Below are 26,289 nucleotides of genomic sequence, written 5' to 3'. Positions count from 1 at the left end.
ATGTGGTATAGCAATCCTATTTTACTTCGACAATTTATTTCACTACATTGGTTATAAATAATACAACCATAGTGTAGAAATATTACACTAAGTACACTAATATAAATCACTAAATCTGCAGCTTAAATTCGAAATATTTACATGATGTACATTTCACGTTATTTATATGCGTATGAGATATATCTATAGGTCAGATACAACCAATTAACGGCCCGGCATGGCCAAGTGTGTTAAAGCGTTCGACTCGTAATCCGAGGGTCGCAGGTCCGAATCCCGGTCGCACCAAACATGCTCGCCCTTTCAGCCGTATGGGCGTTATAATGTGACGGTCAATCCCACTATTCGTTAGTAAAACAGTAGACCAAGAGTTTCCAGTGGGTAGTGATGACTAGCTGCCTTCCCTAGTCTTACACTACTAAATTAGGGACGGCTAGCACAGATAACCCTTGAGTAGCTTTGTGCGATATTCAAAACAAACAAAATACAACCAGTAATGAGCTATGATTTCAAACGATGTCAAGAAAACCTGAAAGTTACATAATGCGTGAAGGTAAAATAACTAATTTTAATTTGACCAACAAATAAGTCGGCTTTAAATTTTGTAGAAAATACAATGCGTCATCGGTCAAGATGATTAATATAAAACGTGTTTAATTTCAATATAATTATTAGAAACACGAGATTAGCGTCATCGATAGTAGTAGTCAAAATACATTCACGAAAATATAGACTTTCGCTTCTTTAGTATATTATACTTTACAACTCGAGGAAACTACAGGAATTTTATTTCGCGTAAAACGACAACTAAAGTTAGGTTATTAATTTGTCAATTCACGAATAATTATAACGATCCAGAACTTAAACGCCCTTTGGTTCAAGTTATTTACGTCCTCATTTTTCTCAAACACTAAACTTTTATTTGAAAAATACTACTGTTAAAACAATCGTGAAAATTCACAGAAAAAAAAAAACCTACATAAATATCACTCTTTTGAACGATCATTCCTTATGGTATTTGCACAATCCATGCTAATAATGATGAAAGTCTCTAAACCCACTAACAACACCACCATTAAAGCATTATTAGTTACACTCAACATTTTTCTTTTAATGAACGTCCATGCTAATTTTGGCTCTATATACAAGACTTTAGAATTTTGAGTTAAAAAGTCTTTAAAGTGCTCATAATATAATAAACTGAGAATATAAAATTATTAAACTCCATTTATTTCGGACACTTTCACTGTTTCTGTAGAGGTCAACAATCTAACAAGGAAAATTCTTAATCGTTTCTTAAAACATTTAATAGTATTTAAAACTCGTGTAAACAGGCTTATCCGTGCATAAATGATCATATTTTTCAATATAAAGTCTAACAAAATCTTAACGTTTTACCAGAAATTTGTAGCCGAAAGTTAGCTTCATGTAGCAACCCTTCTATTACCGTTATCTAAACCTCAAAATCACGAAAGCTCCGCTTTTGATATTTTATATCGATTCTATTCGTTCTTATTATCCATTCCTCCACTGGATCACTAAAATGCCGTAAGTGATCAAGACGTTATTTTTGATAACACAGCTGAAGTAGAAACGACATTGTATATTTATAAATTCTTGAATATCTCACAATCAATGGTGTTTAATACTAGTAGACGTTTTGTTCTCGTTACCCATTTGGTTGAGTAACATTTAGTACCACCTTTTTCTGTGTGAAAGCAGCTACGATAAATACTAGCAAACAATTTACAAGCACAATAAAAAGTTTATATCCGCGTAACATGTACGTTTTGATTCAACACTGGCTCATCATCTTCGGTATCACATACACACCTCTTATGCCAGATTATCATCAAGTCTGTAACTGTGATATAGCTAAAATACTATTATACAGTAAACTTTTATGGCATTCAGTTATACGTTGCAACTTAAGTCTCGTTTGCTTCTTTGAATTTAGTGGTTGTGCGTTGAAACGAGTGTCCCTATAAACTCAACCTTCAACTGGAGTTAACATCAACTATTTTCCACAAATGTCTAACACCGACGTTACTTGTTAAATAGACATATTGTAAATGAATATCAGTACGTTTCTTATAACTTTAACTCTGCACTCCTTTGTTTTTTGAGCTGTGTTCGCAAAGTTTTGTAGTTACACATTCTAATCTATAATCATAACATGATATCATCTGGTACAAACATAGCAGAATGGACAAAGTTCACTGCATGGTGGGCTACATCTGATTGGTTAGTTAACGGCCGAGATTTACGCTACACGAAAGTTCGTCCAAAAGAATATTTTCACAAGTTAGAAAAGCAACAACGGAAAGAAAGCCAATCAGTTTGTCGACAATCAAAGCAGGTCGAACACTAGCAAATTGTGATGTACAATATACAAGACAAACATATAGCATTTCAGACATGACTTTAGTGTAATCTATTACACATCTAGGCTGAATAAATAAAGCCAAGAACACCCGGTAAATATTCAGGTTCAGCCATGCATACTAATTAGTATAACAGAAGTAATTAACTTTCCAAAAAATTACCGAAGTAACACTGATGACTAGCCAACCTATAGATTTTGTAACACTTGAATTAACATTTCTCCAGTCACGTTCTGAACTCGCAATACATTAGTTTCATTCTGTGTTTTTTTTTATGATTTATTGAATATTCAGTTTAGTAACTTGATTCAGAAAGAAATGGATAAGGTATCTTCTATTCAGAATCACTTAACATTTTTTTCCCTCTTTGTAGGTCAGAAAGTCACTTGTCCATCTACTGGATATAACTACAGAAACCCATAGAACATGTAGACCTCCACGTAACGTTCAGAACAAAAAGTTAAGAGACAGTGGAACAAAGTGGGTAAACGTTCGTACTTAAGGCCACTACAAGAATTCTCAATGGAATCAGAGTACACAATTTAAAAACTACCGAGAAGACCTGTTTTACCAAATTCGTGGTTTACAATTAATAGTTACCTAAACATTTCCTAGTCAAAGAGCCATAAAGGACTGTATATTAAGCCAATTTTTTCCCTTACCATTATTTTATACAAACGGTATTTGTTGATTAACGACCTACCATAATTCTTTAAATATTTCGCTATTAACATACAACAGTTTTTGGACTCTGCCCTTTTTCTTGTGTGAGAGAATATGTACAAAAAATTGTTTTGACTGCTAAGCAGTGCTTATAATATACCACTGCAAAGAGTTATCTGTATCAAATTCACAATTTAAATTTTTCTTGAATAAAATTAAAATATGTAAAACTTTTGTTGTTACTTTAGAATTACAAGAGCGTTACACCACAAAATTTCACCTCCCAGATTAATTAAAGATATCCAAGGTTTATCCTGTAACAAGGTGTTAAGAACAACCCAAATTACACCAAACACATTTTATTAAATTAAAAGAGGTGCTGCAAATTCAACATCATTGTTAAGAATGTATGAAAATATTTTAAATAAATTGCAGATTTTAATTAACTGTATTAAGTCACCGATAATTTTCTGAAAAATGTGACCATCCTGTACAAAATTCATCACATTTAATCTTCACATAAGAATTGTTACTTTCACAACGTTCACAACTGTATCACTGAAAGTTATGTCAAAGCATGTATGTGTTTAATAAAGAACACACCTTTTCTTGTAATATTTTATTCCCTTATGCTAACTTAACATACCATTGAATTACAATCTGTACACTTAACAGACATGCAAGTAACGGCACAAATAAAGAGCTGGAATGGTAAATATGATGAGATGATACACAGATGCTTTCTTGGTTGTCAGCCAGTTAAAATAAGAATACAATATTCTTAAAGAATAAAAACACGGGAAAGGAAGAAATGCACAGTAATGATCAGTCTAGCGTCTGTACGGATGATATCCTTGAGCAGCCCCTGCAGTTCGAGTCCCTGAGCTCCTCCACCTCCACTAACTGCAGCTGAACTGTCACCTTGTCCTGAGAAATTACCAGCCATCCCACTTCCAAATCCTAAAATACCAATGTGGTTGTGCAAAATTAATATATTTCAAGTGCATTTTTAGTTAGTTTTAACCTACCATTTCTGTAACAGTAAAAACAAAAGAAAAACAACAAATGACATACCACAAGCCTTACACAATCTCATCACTGTACAATTCAATTATCTAGTGATAAATTTCACATATAAGAAGCAAAGTAATTTAACAATATACTTGTCAGAAATGTTACTAGACAGCTTGAAGTTTGGTAAAGTGTAAATCTTTAGTAATTCAACAATTATAATAATAAATGAACAGACAAAAAAATTTAACAAAAGTCAATAAGAACTAAAATACAACTAAAAATGCAGCCAATTATCACTTGGGCACTTTCACCATGAGCATACAAGTAACAGTTCTATTTAGTGACTTCTACAAACATTAAAATACGGGATTCAACACCAAGAAGTAATTTTCATATTAAAGGATATTAATGAATTTTAAATTTTCAGCACCTTTACAAGGTAAGAGCAGTCATGTACAACTATTTCATAATTCAGAGGCCACAAAAGTAATATTTGTAACCCACCATTTCTAGCCTACTTGTGGTGCATGAAAGTGTGTAACACACACAGCTGAAGTTTTATACATATGTATTTAGCCAAAATAGTTTAAAAACAAATAATGCAATTAGTGTAAGCAAAATGAAATTTAGATTTCATATTTAAACAACAACAACAAAATCAAATCAAATATCCAGGACCTCAAAGATTTTTCTCTTTGTTTCTTACAATTTATTTAACAGAAATCCTTCCTTCTTCCATACAAAAATAAGTTTTAAACTACGGTTATTACAAGTAGTATTCCTCATTTACACAAGAACAAAGAAAATAAAGTTCAAAGTAGTAACTTAATAGTACACATACTTGTAAGGTTAAGTCCCTGTATAGAATTATAATGGTAAGTTATTACTCTGCAGTCTCTGCTACAGCATGAGTAAGAAGGGTGCACCTGTTTTTACTTTTATAAAGTTTTACTATAACAAGTTCATATTTTACTTGTACAAGATAATCTATTAAAATCTCTTTAAACAAAGTCTGCTACAGCAAATATCATACACAACTGTACTCTACTACACATCTACAAAATCTGGATTACCCAAAAGTAAGTATTTCAGTCCTCATCCTACTTAATGAACAACTACAAATCAGTTTTATTTCATAAACAAACTGAAAACAAATACTGAAGATTTTAACCAACCAAAAATGAAAGGAAGAATTTGCTAAAGTGTTGCTGATATAATATGTAACCTCTGTTGCAACTTAGTTTCTTCAGCAACCTAACTTTTAAGTGGAGTTTAGTTTATAATGGAATATAAATTTTAAGGACTAATTATAAGTTACTACTATTACATTACCCACCCCAAACTGGTATGCACTAGGCCACAATGACTTCCATTTCTTGAAAGAAATGCAAGAATTTCTAATTATTCTACAATATTCCAATTTTATTTTTTTTAAATTGAAGACATTTTTTTTTAAAATTTGGAAAACTATAAGTACACATTTCTTTTTCTTTCTTGCCATTCTGGCCTATGACCCATAACTCACCCTGAGAACCCATACCATATCCCTGCATCCCATCCATACCTCCTGCTCCATAACCTCTTGCAGGTCCAAACTGGATGCTTCTTGAGCATAATTACCCATTGCTCCTACAGAAAATAAAACTCCAAAACTTAACATACATCCTTAATAATCCAATATGTTGAACATCTTTAAAACAATTTAGAATACACAGCCTACGAAAAGCAAAAATCACTGCTACAAGTTTAGCACTTGAAAATGCACAGAAAAATAACTAGCCCAACTTCTAAAGCATCCTAAAACTAAATCACCGACATTGAGATGTTAATATTTAAATTCAATTTCAATTTTTCACAATATATTCTTAACATCTTATACAGCAAATTTTCCTTCATTTATAGCCCTAAAACCTTCACAAAGCAATAAGGTTAAATTTCTATAAAAATTCCAAATTCTTTTTAAGTATATAATTATATGGATGATTAACAAAAATTCCAGTCTTCTTTTTCTTATCATCCCCATAATAATGGGTCACTCTTCAAACACCCAATTTCTCCAATATCTTACTTACACCAATTAGTTAATTGAGGTTTCATCACATCAATGAAGTTGCTTTCAAAAAGCATAAAAGTTAAGAAATTGTGATAATCAGTTTTAGTTGAATGAAACAAATAACTGAAAAATTTCCTAAGCTTACCATATGGAGAATTATACTCTTGTTTAACACCTGCTGATGGAGGCCCCTGAGCACCAGTTCCCCCAGCAGCATTCTGCGTTCCTGGTGGAACCACTGACCCTGGAGTAGCTGCAGCTGCATTTGGTCCTGCTTGACCATACATTTGGGAAGGAGTCTGACCTGCAACAGGTCCCCCAGGTCCTGGAGCTGCTCCCATTGTAGCTCCAAAACCCCCATATCCTCCAAAACCTGGAGCTCCGGTACCTGAAAATTCGAATTGCAAACTTTGAGACCAAACTTGTGATGCAATGTTTCTAAGTGTTAACCAATCTTTTCTTTGAACTCAAAAATCAAATATTTAAGTATTAATTCTGGAAAAAATTTCTACTCATTATTTTATAAATATCTTTACCCCTGGTATTCTTCACTACACATGAATGTTTGTATTCTACATTAATTTTTTTAGGTGTTTTGTTTGTTGTGCAAATTAGAATAGCATACAAGTTTCTTATTCTACAATGTAGTAATTTTAAAAAATCCTTAATTTCCCAATGTACGATAAAATTTTCTCTAGGAACCATCTTTTCTATTTTCCCACCATCCTCTTTCAAAGAGTAAGAAATTAAATTATTCACTATAGAACTGTTATTGCTCAGAGAAACCACAATATTTTATAATCCTCAACTGTGTTAGGTTATAGTTATTAACAGATAATCAAATGCTTCCTGCCACACCCACACGCCAAATCCTCTCTGTGTACATGTTCATGGCTCTCTTTACATTTAATTATATCACACAAGTGACAGAAAATCAAGGTTTTCGTCCATTAAGTGTCAATTTTACAAACAACATTCCAGGAAGGAACTTTCACTAGTTTGCATCTCTACATTTAGTATAAAAAAGTAAGATTAAATGTCAACTAAGACAGAATCTTTTCTTTTCATATTTATTATTATTATTATAAAATGCAAAACTAGGAATCTTTTTGGGCTAGTTTAAAATTAGATTAGGTTAAAATAAAAGACGCCACAAAGCACACAGTTCCAAGAGATTCACAACTTATGGTACAGACAGTTGTTAGAAATGGATGAAAGGGCAATAAAAAGGACAATAAAACAAATTACAAAATAGCAAACTCAAAACAAACCAAATCCTCCATAACCCTGTTGTCCATATTGTGTTCCTGGTCCACCATATGGTCCAAATCCAGTTGGAGAAGCTCCCCAACCTTGATATCCTGCATATCCTCCTAGTGGAAATGAAAAACACTTTAGTTTTGGAACAATGAAATTTAAAATACTAAAAAATTAAGTTATGAATTTGAGCATTTGTTTTCATTGCTCATGAATATCTAAGACTCTTAAACTAAACCCATTTCTTGATGCATTATTCTGCTTTCCAGAAAACCACAATAAATGGGTTGGGGGTACCTAATTTATCTTGCCCTTTAAAAACTGTTGGTAACTTTGCTAATTCTCACTGCAGGCAAGGTAAAGTGTACATCCACATTATGGGACATTATCTCCTTTTGTGCTTGTTATTACTAAATATTCTTAAATATACATTCAAAACAAATACTCAAAGTTCTATTACAGATAACCAAGAAGTTTCATTGGTGGGCTAAGAAAAAAACAAACACCAAATTTAAGTTTTACCTTTTTTTTTTTTGTTAAGATGTATAAATTAGAAACTAATCTCATATAATGAAAAAAATGAATCTGTAAGGTATTAATACAACTAGCCTATGTGTAACACAATAAAATAATTTACTTAAGTTTGTCATTCATCGGTATCTACAGACTATACTGAAGCTCCAAACAGAGAGAATTCAAAAATAAAACTGTTATGAGCTTTCAGCTGTTTATGATAATTCTGTTACAATATTGGTCATTTTAGAGACTGATTTTGAATTTTTTCTACAGTGATTATAGTCAAGTCTGTATAGCAACAGAGTAGGAAATATTTACTGCACAAAAAATTTGATCATTTAGGAAGTTTTAAGGTTATACAAATATTTTATAACTAAAATAACACATTTCTTGTCTTCATATAAAAAGAATCCAAGTAACTCTTCACTAAGTCTGCAGAAAATCGCCAACAAAAGAACTTAAAATTGTTTTTTCACAAGACTTAAAACGTTTTCCATTTTATAAAATTACAGTTGCATAAAAGTTATGGTGAGAGTACTTTCGTAATTACCCAACAGATACAAGTTTGTTTAAAAGTAAACAATCATGCTAATTCTGTTTATTCACAAGAACAAGTTTAACTTTAAACAAGTCAATCAACAAGATAGTCTAAGTATTTTTCATTTTATTCATACTTGCATAACTTGCTAGAAAAAAAACCCACCGAGGTTTATGAACAAAACAAATGCTATATTTATATTTATTTTCTTAGACAACCATTTTGTTGGTTTGTGTGAAGTGCATCCTCAATGGGAGTGTGCAAACAGTTTAGTTGAATGAGAACATTTGTGCATAGAAACCCAAGGATTTCAGCTTTCATCCTACCACAGGATTAGTCAACTATACCTTTTTAAGATTCAAGGGATTTTCACGATGTCAACATGAGTGCTGTTACCAGGTATGTATCAGCTGCAGAAACTGAAACAACTGGTGACAATAATTCCTCTACTCAAACCTAGTGTGATACTTGAAGTAACAAGACAGCTTTTGCCATATGTCACGTTTCATGCACTACACGTGGTTTGGGTTGTTTAGAATTTTGCGCAAGGCTACACACAGACTACTGATAGCCATCCCTAACTTAGCAGCAAAAAACTAGTGGGAAGGTAACTAGTCTTCACAACCCACAACCACTTCTTGGGCTAGTCTTCTACACTGTATGTATGTGGAGTTGGTTGCGAGGGTAATTGGAATGTGATTATATTTATTTTTCACTTTAACAACATAATACATGAATTGCCAAGCAGGATTTCAGAATGTGCATGCCACAGATTTTGAAGTGCATGACAGGCTTTTTTTAATTAATACTAGTGTGTAGTGAGGAAGATAGTCAAACGTGAAAACAATTGCCGGGGCTAGAGAAAAAGAGAGGTGGCACCACTCTTTGATAAAGTGATGCTAGGACAATACAAATGTTAATGACAAAAACTAATTACTTTGCTTATACATTAACTCTTTACAAAAAATCTTTTTCATTTTAAAAAGCTATTAAAAGTATGTAAAGAAAAATGTTATTTTTCTGGTATTATTTGTGAACATTATTTTAAAACGAAGTAGAAAGGTAATGCAATAGATGTTTTACTGAGGTGATAGGATACTGTTATAGAAAATTTGTAACACTTCTTTAAGCCTATTACACCACTTTGTTTTGGGTGGGTGACCAATAAATAAAGTAATGACAAATGTTTCAACAACTTAACCCATTCCAGACAAGTCAAAGGCTATATTATGTCTGTTGACTCCCACTCAAAATTTTATTTCGTAACTATTTCATGAATTTATGTCAGTTTTTACACAAACAAGTCTTTGTATTATACATTCAATTTTTTAGTTTAAAAGTAAATACTGAAAAGAAACAGCTGAATGTCAGTTTCAGTTTGTCATGTATTATCTTGAATGCAGCACTGCTCCAAATTAAATTTGTGATGTTAAAATACTTACGTTTATACTTAACACAAATTAGGAACCTCAGGTTACAAACACTGACAAGCTAGAATGCAAAGTAAGAAACTCTTATCTTTTCATTTTGCAGATATATCCCGTGTACCAAAACAAACACAGTGACCCTTGTTCATATCTACTTTTGGAAACAGTGTTATACACACTTATTTCATTTTGTGACACACGAATACCCAATGGACATGTCCTCCCCTGCTGGTTTTCTCAGCCATTTCAATGCCACCTCATTCTTCCAAACAAAGATTTTAAGGAGGTAGATTGTGTCTTCAGCCTGCTTGAAATTTGTCTTTCTCAGACCTAAATACAGCTTAGTTACTAAATATGCAAGTTATAGCAGAATACTATGGTATTGATATAATAATTGATTTTTAAGTTACTCTAATATAAAACCCAACTATTTTCATATCCTATCATATTTTAATTTTAAAATGCTTAGCAACTTGCATCAAGCAACACTTAAGTATAAAGGTTGCAACTAGAAGTGTCTGCTTTACTTCATTTACAGTTCTATACTTCGAGAAAAAAGTAACTTATTTCTAAATAGTAATAATTTATATACATATAAATGTTACTACATGCTGCAAAATACTACACTGAAACACAGCCAACATTGGGAAGACTAAAGGCCAGTTTTAGATTTTGGATATGGTAATGAGTGTGCACATGCATTGTCAATGCTAGTTATGCAATGTTAATGAGGCACCACTGGAAAGTTAATACAATAAAAAGGTTAAATTTTGAGACTTAAGATAGACTAAACTTATGTAGACATTTTACCACAAAAAATTTTGTTAATGGTTACAAGGTCAGCCAGATTACAGATCCCACACAACATAGAGAAAATAACAAATGAAATAAAAAGTCTTACTGAAAACAAACCTTTGAAATGTATTTAGGGTTTTAGAGATTTTGTTTAATCATTAAAAGTCACTCTACACTTGGACTAATAACAAAGATTCAGATATTTTCAACAAACAAATCTTTAATCAAAATACTTAAAAATTCAATTTTGTGCACAAAATTTGTAATATTTATTGAAAGTAGCAAACTTTACAAAGCTACACACTGTCAAAAGTTAAAATATACACTCACATTTCACTTATCACACATTATACTTATGTATGCACATTACTATTTAGAAATAAATTACTTATTTTGTATTAACATATAGAAATGTACTCAACTCTTACTGGACAGATTGTTAAACTTTAAAATTTTGTATGTGAAGGATAAACATATTTTTAGGTTTTACATGCACAGTTTAATATCAAATTACTAACTGTACCGATACCACAGAATTTGACTAACTTATTAAGCTAAGTAACTAAGATTTATTTATTTAGAGTTTAAAAAATATGAAATTTCATGGAAGATAAAGACAACCTGCCTCTGAAACCTTGGACTGAGAGAGCATAGTAATAGTAGCTTTTTCAAAAATTAAAACTGGCTGAGAAAACTACTGAGGACATTTGAAGTTAATTGGTTTATTTTCATGTCATATACTATAATTATAAGTATATAAGGGACTGTTTCAAAAAACTTATTTTATTTTACATTCTAAGTTGCCAATATTAGTAAATTTGAGTTCCTACTTTGATATCAAAACACTGAGTGTATAATTTCATACAAACAGTTCTGCATTCAACAAATCACGTCACTAAAATCTATATTTTAATGTATTCTTTAATATATACTTTTAAATTAAGAACTCACAACATTAAAATTTGAATTATAATCCCCAACTGGATTCCAAACTTAAAATAAATTAATAAAATAGTTCAACAACATTTTGAAGGCAAACGAACAAAACGTGATGACATGGTTTTTGAATCCTAAGCCACTGTAAAAGGGTTAATGGAGTTTACGTGGGTTAAAAAAACAAACTCAATTTACCACCATGAAGGTTTGTCTTAAAAGGAAAAGGATGAGAAAACCAACAAAATAACATTAAGTTTTTGATTGGTTACTTACATATACATAGAATTAAGTATATAAGAGACTGATTCTACAAATGAAAGTTAGAATTAGTACATTAGTAATTTTCCATATAGAAAAAAATATTTACATTCTAGCTTTTAAATATTAGTAACCTGAGTTTAATTTGTGAAAAATTACACTTTGTATTTTCAAAAGCTTAAGCCAGTGCTTTGTTCATCATACCACTCAATACTAAAATTGGTAGCATTTTTAAATATTTAATTTTAAACCGAAAAATTAAATGTATATTAAATTTGAATAATAATGCAGTTTCATACCAAACTTTGGGATATAAATTCATAACACAGCAATTCACTAAATTTTAACGCAAGGCAAAACATGACCTTTAACCTGTGACTGCAGGGTTAAATTACAGGTTAATAACGTGAAATACTTCCTTAAAAAAAAACAAACCTACAAATTAAGTAAATATTTACCTGGTGCTGGACCCCATCCACCTGCAGAAATTGAAAACACTCAAATTAAAAAACAATTGTAATAAACTCTATGGCTCATTACGTTAGAAATAAAAGTTAATTTCAGACAATTAAAAAACAAAAATCAACCTGATGTTTCAGATATATTAATTCAACTCTAAATAAGTTAGCTATCCTAATATAAATTCACCTGTGAAACTGGTGAAAATATCTTTCCCAGGTTAAAAATTTAAACAATGAATATACTTTCCTTTTTCTAAAAGGTGCTAATTGTACACATGCCTGGATTTTTTTTCTAAAACAGATTTAACTTAAGCCTTGACTTTTCTTCACAGATCCCTGCTTGAACAATTTGTTGTATAACACCACACTTTCCCTTTAGAATACTTTAATAAAGAAACTAATAACCATCCTAACATTAAAACATAACAAGCAACTTTCGAAGAAAAAACTCCAATATCCAATCATGTTCCACATTACCTTTAACACTATCCCTTACCTTAAAAGGCAAACTTTTGTTTAAACTCAAATAAAAAGGCTACCAAGGCTAAATCAATTTGTACCAGTAACATTTATAGAACATCCAACTTGCACTTAAGTTTAACATGTCTTATAAATATATATGTGGTAGCTCTAAAGCTACATATAGATTAATATAATATAAAAATGAAACTACATTTATAACCATCACATGGTCACGTGGGCATTAATATAGTGAATCTGTAAATAAATTCTGGTCAGTTACAGTTTGTGTTCAAGTGATGGATCTATATCTAGATACTGATGTACTCCCAGTACTTTATGGCTTTAACTAAGTGTATGTTATGACTGGAAAATTAAATGCAGCTGGGGTTATAGTTCTATAATCAATATTACAGATTAGCATTTTCTGATGTATACTGACATTTACAATAAAATTCAGAAGTGTTATAAACATAAACAATAAAAGACAGTTGTTTTTTCTATTCCCCCCTTTTTGTGGTAAATAAAAGCTGAAAGAGTGACATGTCATATGATTTCATTTTCACAGATTTACTGGCTGTTGTCCACAATGCTTGATAAATCTTTCTTGGACTTTGGATAAATACAGAGGGGGGCAGAGACAGCATCCTGCATTTCCTGGAACACCTTACACTGTCTGTTAAATGAAAAAACTAGAACAGACAGTTTTCCACATGCAAATTCACACACACATGGGAAGCCAATAATGCCTTTCCTTGTCTGCTTGAGTAATGTCGCTCTCCTCTGACTATTGTTCATCCAAGTGATTGCAAAAAAGCTAGCTGCTGAATTAACTTTAAGGCTTGTAAGTCTGGAGTAATTACTGAAAATTAACCTGGTAATAATCTTTAACTTGCATTTCTATGACACTTAATAAATACAAAGTGTTTTTACCTCACCAACATCTTTAACCAAAAAATTAACTTTCACATAATCACACTGTATACATCATAATATAGTCAAGCAATATCTAAACACAATACCTTGTGCCCCATAAGGGCCAGTCTGTTGTGGGCCTCCCCATCCACCAGGCATCATGCCATTTGCCATAGGTCCCATGTTACCCATTCCTCCCATGTTCGGTCCCATTGTTCCAGATGGTCCACCAGGTCCCATTCCTGGTCCACCAGCAGTACCTCCAGCTCCTCCCATGGGACCAGGTCCCCATCCACCATGACTAGCTCCCATCCCCATTCCTGGACCGCCCCAAGGCGATATGTCCTGGTTCCCTTGCTGAGACGCCTTGGCACTTTTGGACATCTCACGAGGTTCTGCCATTTTACACTCAATCTGTCATGCAAGAAATACAGATAATGAAAAAAGTAATACACATTCTAGGTGATCGCTTTTAATAACAAATAAACTTATCTTCCAGTACATATAAACAGATAAGTATAAATACATCCACTTTTTTAGAAATTAGTCTCACTCTACATACATTTTAAATTTTAGTTCAATGCAACTACATTTAAAAATGTTTTCTAAAATTTTAAAGTTTAAACAAAAAGAATTGAATCTCTTAAACTGTACCATTATGCATTTCCAAATTTGTTTATCAAATGAAAAACCTTTCCTTTTCTATAACAATGTTCAAAATTTTAGTCATTACCTTGTGTAAAAATAAACAAAAACAATAGAACAGGATGCAGCCTTTAAGATTTATGTTAAAATGCTATTTTAAATGTCTGAGCTGGTATTTCATAGCCTGAGAATACGAGATCTTAAAAAGTGATTCTTAAAATGAGAAACCATAAGTTATCATTGCATGTAGCCATTTGAAATGTCTGAGCTATATTTCATCATATCATACAACCAATGACCACAGTCAAATTATTTTATGCTGTGACAGTCATCTGTAAAATTTAAACTGCATGATATTTCTCCTTAAGAGCAGCTGGAATTACTCTATCTAGTTTAGCACATTCAAATGTCAAACCTAACTAATGCTCATCTAAACTGCACGAGAAAAAAAAAAAAAAAGTCAAATTTCTTTAACATTTAAACATTAAAAGATATAATTGCAGAAATTCTTAATTTCTGCCAAGAAAACCAAATATTTTACAACTGGGCAATGAACACATTCCTTTAGAAAATTCTCTTATTTACTTTAACTCTAGCAACTATGCTATAATTGTGCTTTTCCTTCAGAATTTATATTCTTTCTTATCATAGAATTATCTTTTCTATTTGTGTAGAATAAACGAAAACTAAACTACACAACTTGAGCTAGCACTAAGACAAATGGTTAAATTTTCTCAGCTCACAAAAATAAATACAAAATACTAGTTTAGTCTTAGCAAGTTAAGGAACGACTATTTCAACTCTTGCATATTTAATCCAACTTTCTAAAACATCTAATTCATTACTGCTCATGCTTTTACTCAAGTACGTATCAGTTTTGTTAGCTATTCCTAAACTTTAATACCACCACCAAGCGAGCACACTATCTAACTTAACAGATAAAAATGCTTGCATATCTATGCTGCAAAGCCTCTTTAGAGCATTTAGTGACTAGAGAATCTATAATATACTAACGTGAAGCAGCCTTAAAGTCACTTACGTGGAACCAATAATTTAAGAAATCACTCCATATTTACTAATTGCTTTGCTAGATATTTTTTCAATTCTTAACATTTACCCAAAAACTTATAAATAATGGTATCTTTTTGGCTAATTGTAGAAATCATTTTTCTAATGATAGTTTTAAAATATCCTAGCAAAGTAGACTATTGCACCATTTTTTTTTTAAACACTAACAACAGAAGTATCATTCGTATTTCCAGAGCAAACAGAGTATCACAATTTTATTGATAAAGACAAATTAATCCCTCAATGAAATACACCTTTCTCTCATGCTAATATAAAGGAAACCTCTTTATAAAAACTTTTTCCTGCAAACTAAACTAACTTTCTAATCACTTAAGAATATAATTCATTAATACAATGTTCACTTACCTATATAATAAAACTAAAAAGATTTTAACAGTTAACTTATTATGAATTATGAAATTACTCTTAATTCTATGACCTTGGTGCCTGGTGTTAACCAGACTTTTCCCCTTCAGCATGAGAGATTGATGTACCACACAAAACTGACCCTTTCCATCCAAAACATGAAAGGGATAATGTATTAAAACACAACTACACCTGCTTGCCGCTGATGGTGACATAATGGTCGGCACAAACTCTGTGGACGTACTCTTCTTTCTCGAATGACAAAAATCCAAATCCTAATAGTCAAGGGAAGCACAAGCTTAACTATATACGGAATTACAAATGACAAAAACGACTGGTTTGGTAACATGAAGACAAAAACTGGAGCACGGTTCTTCCAAAATACTATGAAGTTTAATGTGCAATTTGAATCACCCATAGTTTAGACCATGGCTGACAAATTGTGCTCCAACCACATTAAACAGCTACAAGTTTTCAAATACACTTTTTAATATCAAATAATTTGAAATTTCGGTGATTGTAAGATACTGGTCACAAGAACCTTACGGAGACTAGAACAGGTAAAATCTAACAAAGAATATAATTTTACAGTTGTGTCGTATAATCATTCCTCATGAGTCTTGTATACACGTAGGTTGTGCTGGCTTAAATGACTATAGCCAAAGTGAACAAAAACTTACTTTTACTTCAACATAACACAGTATTTTTTGTATATGACAGTTACAACTAATATCTAGTAACGTGGAGCTAATAAAACATAAGAGTTAAATTACTGTTACAGTCATTGTGGAAAAAATTAAAAGTGAACCAAAGAAAATGGTCTGTAACAGATTATCTACCAAGATGAATAGTTAATCAATAAATCAAATGTACAACTTGAATACGATGTTCAGTTTATGTAGCATACCAAGATAATCAAAATCTCATACATTTTGTAATGTGTACAGTTAACTGAAACAATACACTACAAGTACACAACACAACAAGTGTTCAAGGAATTAAACAGCCAATTTATACCACAAAAAATCAGTGTAGCAAATACTAACACTGTTGCTTTACCTAAGGTTAACATCTAGTTAACCTAAAAATGGGCGACTTTTCACACCAATTATCTTACAGCTTTTGAACATTTTAAAAATTATCTACCCTGACATTAATTTTTTCAGCTATCCCAGTCGTTTGTGTCAAATGTATTATTAAAATTCTTAGCTCCCACCTAAAAATAAAGAACAAAACTATATGAAAACATGAGACACATTATAATATAGAACAGGTATGGTATAACCTTCAGTTTTCAAGTAGTACTACTTATTTTCTGTACTTCTAATTAGACTATTAAGTATTTTAATGACTTAAGAATACTTGTATATATAAATTTATAAATAGGTTAATAAAAATCTTTATAGATATACTTATTTTATGGATTATAAGCTATTATATCTCAACCTTAATTTAAATTACATACAGAATTGTCTTAAGTTTTAGAATATTTATCAAAATTATACTGGAATTTTCTGTAGTGCCCCATTCACAATGTTAAGGAAGTAAACTAGTTTAGATAATTATCTTACCCCTGGACTTCTTTCTCTCTTGATCATACATAATAACAACTTCCATCACCTGAGGTAAAAAAAAAAGTTTACAATGAGAATTTGTACCAATTACATAAAAATATTACCAGAAAATTAAATTTAGAAAGAGTAGCATTTAAATCTATTACTATTCACTAATTTTTCCCCCATTTGATAAAATAACCCCATTGTGAAAAGATATTCTAGAATATAAACGATATTACTACTTACTTTTCCATATTTACTGAAAAACTCCCTCAGCATAGTCTCTGTACAATTAGAAGGTAATCCCCTTAAAAACACTTTGGGGAAGTTACCCCCTTTCTTCATCTGAAAGGAAATAAGACGTGAAAACCCTTAAAACCTTTGTTTGTTTGTTGCAAATAGAGAAGTTCAAATACAAGGAAATGCAAGCATACAAGTTATAATTACCTAGTAATGTGAATTTATATCCCATCCATACATTTTCCATAAAATTATCCATTACTTTGTATACATGTTTTACCATACAAGTTTGGATTATTTCTTTAATTAAATCTAAATTGCTCTCCACATAAAAAAAATGCTGCAAAATTATTTTCACATATCTGAAATGGTAACATCAAAATAGTACAAAACATTTTGCACCAATGGTTTTGGTTAGAGGCAGTTTTACACTTAAATGTATTCTTTTCAAGATTTATTCTGCATAGCAAAAAGGAAAGGCAAGAACATAAATATAATTTTTATTAGTTCAAGGTTGAAGTGGGGTGACTTAGATTAATTTGTAAACAGCTCAAAATTGGAACAATTTTGCCATCAAACACGTGCAACCTCAGAGAGCTACACGACTAAAATACCCATGTTGTGTGCTTTTATGTAAAGACATTAAACATGTAATGAAATAAGTTTTTCAATGACATTAATCTTTGCATAAAAAGTCTAGCATAAAATTATGTAACTTTTATAAAGTTATAAAATATACATTATCAACAATCACTTTTTCATGAAAAAAATGTTTGCACTCAAAATGTCCTATTTTAGTTTATTGTACTTTTGTGATCATATATCAAATCAGAAATGCACACTGACAAACTTGAATTATATGTAGAAACTAACCCTACTTCAATGAAATATAAAATTCATGTACTCATCACATTTCCATCTTCCAAAAAATGCAAGTAGCTTCACCAATGGATTATTCATAATCAACAGAAAGTGCAACTTTCATAATGGTAAAAATTTAAAAAGATATTTTTCAACTACAAATTTCCCTGTGATTACACAAATTCATTTAATAAAAGAATGCAACAAATGAGCATGCCAAAAGTAGTTTGATTTTCTGTTGTTTTTTTTCGCTTGGGAACCAAATGAATGAAGCTATAAAACTTGTGTATTATCTGAAATAACATCATGATGAGCAATTTTCATTAATATATATTCCTTCCAGAAAGACAGTAAAGATGATGGGAGACCTAGAGAGCAAATGGCAATTCTCATTCTAGGTAGAACTAGTGATACTTCCTTATAAAAATTAAAAACTTAAAACAAATTAGGGTTATTAGTTATGTTCTGACACCACATTTATTTGTATGCTATGATAATAGAGTTGTTTCATTAAATTTTGTACACAACTTCATAAAACCTTGTGTAGAAAAGGATGTTATCACAAATATAATTTGTTTTTTGTTTAAAAAAAATAAATGTGTAAGGTTTACCAAATTATTGAATTATAGTGGAATATTTTCAATGTTTGCATTCTTCAGTTTTACCTAATATTTAAAAAATATAACAAAAATAGAATAAAAATAAACATACATTTCCCTTGTTCATTCCACGAGGATTACAAGCTTTTGGATCAATCTACGGAAAAAGAACAAGACATTAACACATTTAAATTATTTTTTAACATTAATTTAACTTGTGCTACTAAAATAAAAACCAGTAACCTCCCTTAACTTATGTGAACTTTTAAAAAATCACTCAAATCTCCTTATCTTTTCACTGTATATGTATACAGGATGACACGTAAGTCCCAACCCATCCATATGGTATTATGTTATATTCAATTATGCATGTATTATAAATTTGTTTCTTTTTTTTTTTCAGAGAAATATGGCTGATGTAAACCCATTTACATTTGAAGAACATATTGTGACAAGTACGTGGGTACATGAGCGCAGTGAGAATGAGGGACACCACACAGATACACTGGATATATAGATGGGTAGGGACTTATGGGTCACCCTGTATATAGGGTTATAAAAAGCTTCTATGCAGTTGTCACAATACTAAAAGTTTTTATATACAGGTAACAATGTCACTTCTTCACAATCATTTTAATTTCCTCTGTTTTGCACTTTAACCACCACATAACTGCAACTTCTTTAATAAAAGTTACACGACTGAAAAAGAAATTAAAACAATAAAAAAAACCATCATGTCACCAAATTTAGGCTATTTGGAATAAAATGTGGTTTTCGGTTACATTTTGCCATCATTCTAAAACAAAACAAAGAAAACAACTCGGATCTATTTCCTAACTTTTTATGGTGGTTAAGATGTTTGTCAATTAAACCAAAGCTGTAGATGAGTGTTTTTAGTGTTCAATAGTTATTTGCAAGTTATAAAAAGTTAATATGAAATTTATGGATTTTCTGACAAAATTTTTAAATCTTAAAATCAAAATTACTTTGTTGGACAAACATGAAAATTTGCACAAACAATTCTTTAAATAACAAGTTTATATTTTCTTCAAGAAAGCCTTATAATGTCTGCTGTTAACATGCATAATTTCATGAAGATGCACAAAGTTATAGCATGACTGTTTCCATGGTTACTAGATGAGTGGATTTCACCCAGCCCCCTGTCTGAGTTGAATTAAGTTACATAAATCTAACAAATATTTTGAAATCCTGTTACTGTATAGTCATGTAACTATGAAAAGTACATAGTGCACTTGAAATAACTTTCTAATTGGCAAAGACGAGGACTAGTAACAACACTACATACCGTACGCCCATCTAACTCATGTGGTCCACTAGCTAAGACAATGGAAACACAGTTTGGGTCCTTAAAAGTCACAAATCCAAAACCTCTAGATCGCCAGTTTCATTATTTTTCATAACAACACAGTCAACTACTTCGCCAAACCTACTAAAATAGGTCTCAAGATTTTCTGGAACAAAAAATGTAAACAGTGTCACTGCTCTAATTAAAAATTAAAAACCCTTAACTAGACAAATAGCATGAGCATGTTTAAAAATATTAATTTTAACTATTATTTTATGAAATTGATGTAACAATGGATCCTGTCAGTGAACTAAAACTGACAGAAAATTCAAGTTACATGTAGAGTAAAAATACATTAAACATCAAAACTGACAATAAAATATTAAACTAAATTTACATAAAAATTCAACACGTGCATTTTTATTGTAATTAATAAAATATCCTGTGACGTTACTGTTGAAATTGAAAAAATTCATAGTTCTATACCAGCACTTAATGTCTCAAATAAACAAACTGCAAATTTCTTGAATTAATATAAAATCTTCCTGTAAGATTTAACACTAAACATTTAAGAAAGTTTAACCATGAAAATGCTACCTTTTCTAAGTCATACTTTCAAATATTACTCCAACACTTTTCTATATAGGTCAATACTATTTGTGTACTTAGTGTCAAATCAGATATATAGTTTTTCTTTAGTATAAAGTAAATAACCTTAATAAAAGCAAGAATACCTTGAGTTGTTTCCCAGCTCAGACCACCAATAAAAGTTTACTGCAAAAGAAATTGTAAAATAAAATTACGTTATACTTCAGTATATTTTCCAATAAAAAAGAACAGTTAATATATTTGAAGTTATTTGATTTTACCAATTAAATCTATGATTTGCCCACCTTTGCTAGAAACGTTCCTTAAATATTGCATCTCCACACTCCTTACCAATTTCAATATTTCATAGACAAATTCTTGTTTCCTTATGTTTTGCATTAGTTATAACTTGGGGAAAACTAATATCTTGAACTTAACAGTACGTATTACTTACACCATGACATGACACAAAATGAGTGGAGTTTATTATTGGAAACTATCTGTCAATTACAGTATCTCAGTTTATTAATTTATTACAGTCTCTCCTTTACTGTCATTAATACAAAACTAAACTCATACTTTACTTGAAACATATCACTGTTAAAAATGTTTATTTATCCATATAACATGTATCAACATGCAAGTTGGACGTTAAATGATTGTTTGAACATTTTTTCTTGCTTTAAACAGGTTACTTGGTAAACCTATAAATCACAAATAATTTAACTCTCAATGGGACAGCAGAGATAAATAAGGGTCAATTTCCAGGTACGTTGATTTTATATCTTTATGCTATAAATTATTGAACTTGCAGTATAAATCTAATTTGGGTCTACAAGAGTCAATGTGGGTGAAAATTTATTTTCATTACTTAAAAATCACTACTATAAATATTCTACAAAAAATTTCTGGTTAAAAACACTGAATTTTTTTTTTGTACAAGACTTGATATTTACGAAAAGCTTGTCATATTTAATGAAGGTGCACTTACACTATAGAATAAATAGTTACAAATTAACTTTCAAGGTTACAAGTTTGGTTGAAATAACCCATGTGAAGCCACAAATTGACATGTTAATTGTTGAAATTACTAACATTAGATAAATTTTAATTTGAATCTTAGATATACGTTTAGAACTACCACAATTTTATGAAATGAGCACTCTAACAAATTAACCCAGTAATTAGCATAAGCTAAATTATATTTTTCCAAGTTTTTATACCAAGTTATAGCTATATTTATAAATATTACATTGCACTGTTAGAATTTCATCTATTTAGTTTTTCTTGCTAATAATGGAAATACAGAAACTAGATTTTACTCGATTTTATGTTTCATCGAGTTTTTACGTTTTGTGCACAAAAGCAAAGATTAAGACTTATATTTTATTTAAAATTTTAATTTATTTCACTAGTGCAAGAAACAATACTTTGTAATTTTACTGCAAACTCCTCGTAGTTCTGAAGCTGACAAAAATTCAATCTTTGAACACGTATAAGTTTATGCTGACTTCCGGCGTCCCTCATTTCCCGTTTAATATTGGCGTTGAAACTTTACGGATTTATTTAAACAAACGCATATAAAAATCACGTTACATCTTAAATATTAGTGGACATCTCAATCTCACACAAACTACTATATCTTATACTTATATTACTTATCACGTATTTATTTTGGTGTACAGCATATACACGATAAAACTAAGTCTGCTAAGTATTACAAAACTACAACGTTAAAGTTTAACATGGCGACATTCGCTAAGCTACATTGACAGCGACGTACAAATTAAAAAAACAATTGTCTGGTTAAGACTAGCAACGTTGAATTAACCTCAGCCAGTTATTTGAGAAGACTTACCCTGCTTCTTCATTATCTGCCATAACTTCTACTAAAGAAAACTGCAGTGAGGTTCAATTTAATGTTACTTTCTGTACACTAACTCCTCGATCTTCCACTTTTTTCCCTACGAAAATCACAACCACTCTCAACGCCTTTGTTTGAAAAGAACTATGTTCAACTTAGCGATTAAGATATAAAGCATCTTCTACGGGGTTCGCTTTAGTGAAACAAGGTACTCTGAAAGTACAAACTACAGAGTCATCTAACGTATTTTCTTTTAAACTAAATATAAATTTAAGAAATATCTTGGTGAAGGTGACATCATACTCACGTGATAAAATAACTTTTTTTTTTTTTTTTTGCAGTCTTCCTCATCTTGTGTGTTTTCTTATAGAAAAGTCACATTAGCTAGTCTGCTAATGACTTTATAATACGACTTCGTTTAGTTTTATAAATAGGATACAAGCAGGTTTTTTTGGTTAACAAGTTTCTGGCCTTTAATTCATCATCTAACGTTTCTCGAATACCATTGTTTTCCGTCGTGGTTAGGGTGCTCGACGCAAAATCCGAGGGTTGCGGGTTCGAATTCTCGTCACGCCAAACATGCTCACTCTTTCAGCCGTATAAGCATTATAATGTTTTGGTCAATCTTACTATTCGTTGGTAAAATAGTGGCCCAAGAGTTGGCGGTGGGTGGTGATGACTAGCTGCCTTCCTCTAGTCTTACACTGCTAATTTAGGGACGACTAGCGTAGATAGCCCTCGTGTAGCTTTGTGCAAAATACAAAACAAACAAAAAATGTACTTGAACATCGGCCTAAACAAGTAAAACAACATCGTGTGCCCATAGTCTTGATTAGAATATTTAACATGACTGCTTTCCTATTAGATTATTTGATCAGAAGTTAACAGCAATTGTGTATGCATATCTGCTCTAAAAACATCTCATAATAAATTACATTAATTGAGCAGGTTCTTGTCATATATATACAACTGAGTACACGTAAACCAATATAATGTTTCATTTTACTTAGTAATTATGTTACTTATGATACATGGTAAAGTAAAATTAGTTTCTAATGATAATCAATTTTTTTTTTTTACTTCTGACAAATATATTGTTGTTGTTTTGAATTAAGCACAAAGCTGCACAATGGGCTATCTATGCTCTGCCCACCACGGATATCGAAACCCGGGTTTTAGCGTTGTAAGTCCGCAGACATACCGCTGAGCCACTGAGGGACAAGATATTTTAAGTGGAGCATCAATCTATACTTTAACTTGGAAAGAATGTGTTTGTTTGTTTATTGAATTTCGCGCAAAGCTACTCGAGGACTATCTGCACTAGCCGTTCCTAATTTAGCAGTGTAAGACTAGAGGTTAACAACAATTCTTCGGCTACTCTTTTACCAACGAATATAGGGATTGACCTTCACATTATAACGCCCCCACGGCTGAAAGGATAAGCATGTTCGGTGTGACGGGGATTCAACCCCGCGACCCTCAGATTATGAGTCAAACACCTTAACCCACTTGGCCATGCCAGGCCAGAAAGAATGTGAACTCTTGTACATGAGTACACATCCTTCACGTGTTACATCCCAAACTGGTGCCATGATTCAGTACTCATCACTTTTTACGATAAAATGTAGATACTGATCTTTCAAATAATGATCTCAAAATAAAAATTTAAGCCTCTTTCTGTGATCTCACCCCAATGGCAGAGCGGTATGTCTGTGGACTTACAACGCTAGAATCCAGGTATCGATAGCCGTGGGTGTAGGGAGGACAAATGAATGATAACCCATGGTATTGCTTTATGCTTAAGTTAGAACAAAGTTTCTGTGTTCTAATTTTACTTTGAAGACTGTAGATATTAAAGACTAGATGTTTTTCGTATTACATTCCTCTGTTTTAAACCGGTTTCAGGGATTACCACTTTTCTTCAGAAACCCCTGATGAGAAAGGATGATTCGGGGCCTTGTATCTTAATATTTGAATCGGGTGACACTGTCAGGATTCTGACAGTTTTTGTTTTATGTCGTGAAGTGTGATGGACATTAATGTGGAGGTTAGTTAACCTCTATGTTATACAGATGTAGCACTGGTATCCACATGATTTGTTTTCTAGAATATATGACAGACTGCGTGTAACATTTATTTATTGATACGTTTTAGGAAGTTATTAATTCGTGACTGATCTATTTTGAAGATGAGATAACTTCCTTATGGATAATTCGACGAAAGGAAAACATATGCCTCCTTTTCATAGTGGAAAAGTGTTGAAGTTCGCAGCGATTATCAGTTAGATGTAGCACTTTACTTTGCTATGACATACGAGCTACGATTTACACCAGCCAGATGTGACATTGTACCTTGTTATGACAAATAAGTTGTTATTTATATTAGTCAGATGTAACACTGTACCTTGCTCTGACATATTACGACTTACACTATTCAGATGAAACACTATACCTTCTTATAACAAATAAGTTGCAATTTACACCAGCCAAACGTGACACTTTACCTTGCCATGACATACAAGTTATTATTTACGTTAGCCAAATGTAACACTTTACCTTACTATGACAAATAAGTTGCAATTTACCCCAGCCAAACGTGACACTTTACCTTGCCATGACATACAAGTTATTATTTACGTTAGTCAAATGTAACACTTTACCTTACTATGGCAATTGTTGCAATTTACACCAGCCAGGTGCACACTTTACCTTGCCATGACATACAAGTTATTATTTACGTTAGCCAAATGTAACACTTTACCTTACTATGACAAATAAGTTGCAATTTACACCAGCCAGGTGCACACTTTACCTTGTTATGACATTCAAGTTGTGATTTATACTTGCAATGAATTCTACAGCTCAGGGCGCTGAGAATTGCATTTTTAAGCTATATAAACTCGTACAATCACAACAAGGTTGTGTCGCAGGTCATTAGAATGTTACACAATGAAGCTGAACTATCTCGATAGCCTCAAGTGTTTTCGCGTGTATTAATTATAACTAGCCTAATACCGTAAGTGACACATTAGATGAAGACGACGACACGACTTGTAATCCGAGGGTCGCGGGTTTCAATCCCCGTCACACCAAAAATGCTCGCCTTTTCAGCCGTGGGGCGTTACAATGCAGGGGCGTGGATCTTGGGGGATGGGGTATACATTCCCCTTCATTTTAGGTGGAGGGTATGGTGCATACAATCATCCCCCCCCCTACAGTTTGGTCTGTTGAATTGTTTTATTGCATCACAGGCCTACAAATTGTGTGTTTGTTCTTATGATTCTCGTGTTTTTACCAATCGAATTACATAATTAGTCCTAGATGTAGGCTTTTTTCAGTAGCCGAAATGTACATCTTTAATATAGGCGTGTTTCTAAGCTTTTCGATCTAAGCGATAGTTCGTAAGTATCAGTCAGTAGGCCTAAGTATACATGCAAGTATCGTGGCATCAAGATTACTCTGTGACTGCATGTTTACAGCTTTCATGTTCACGTAATCAGATATTACCAATTTGCAAATTGAAT

General features: G+C 31.7%; 1 protein-coding gene and 1 pseudogene across 2 annotated transcripts in view; one reads left to right on the top strand and one right to left on the bottom strand.

Annotated features, from left to right (window-relative positions):
• The window catches only part of LOC143239841 (uncharacterized), a 298,954-nt gene that overhangs the window by 150,086 nt on the left and 122,579 nt on the right, over positions 1-26,289 (top strand). The window lies entirely within an intron of this gene.
• On the bottom strand, positions 3,649-21,079 carry LOC143236814 (uncharacterized; annotated as a pseudogene). Its single transcript, XR_013019761.1, has 12 exons — positions 21,049-21,079; positions 20,315-20,480; positions 19,121-19,165; positions 17,555-17,653; positions 17,324-17,372; positions 15,945-16,027; positions 13,781-14,087; positions 12,297-12,317; positions 7,383-7,484; positions 6,257-6,499; positions 5,584-5,687; positions 3,649-4,004 (listed from the first exon to the last, which is right to left on the bottom strand). The product of XR_013019761.1 is annotated as an uncharacterized LOC143236814 (transcript).

Source organism: Tachypleus tridentatus, chromosome 2 (genome assembly GCF_004210375.1).
Source record: "Tachypleus tridentatus isolate NWPU-2018 chromosome 2, ASM421037v1, whole genome shotgun sequence".
Lineage (NCBI taxonomy): Eukaryota > Metazoa > Arthropoda > Merostomata > Xiphosura > Limulidae > Tachypleus > Tachypleus tridentatus.
This window is presented reverse-complemented; position numbering and strand designations above follow the sequence as displayed.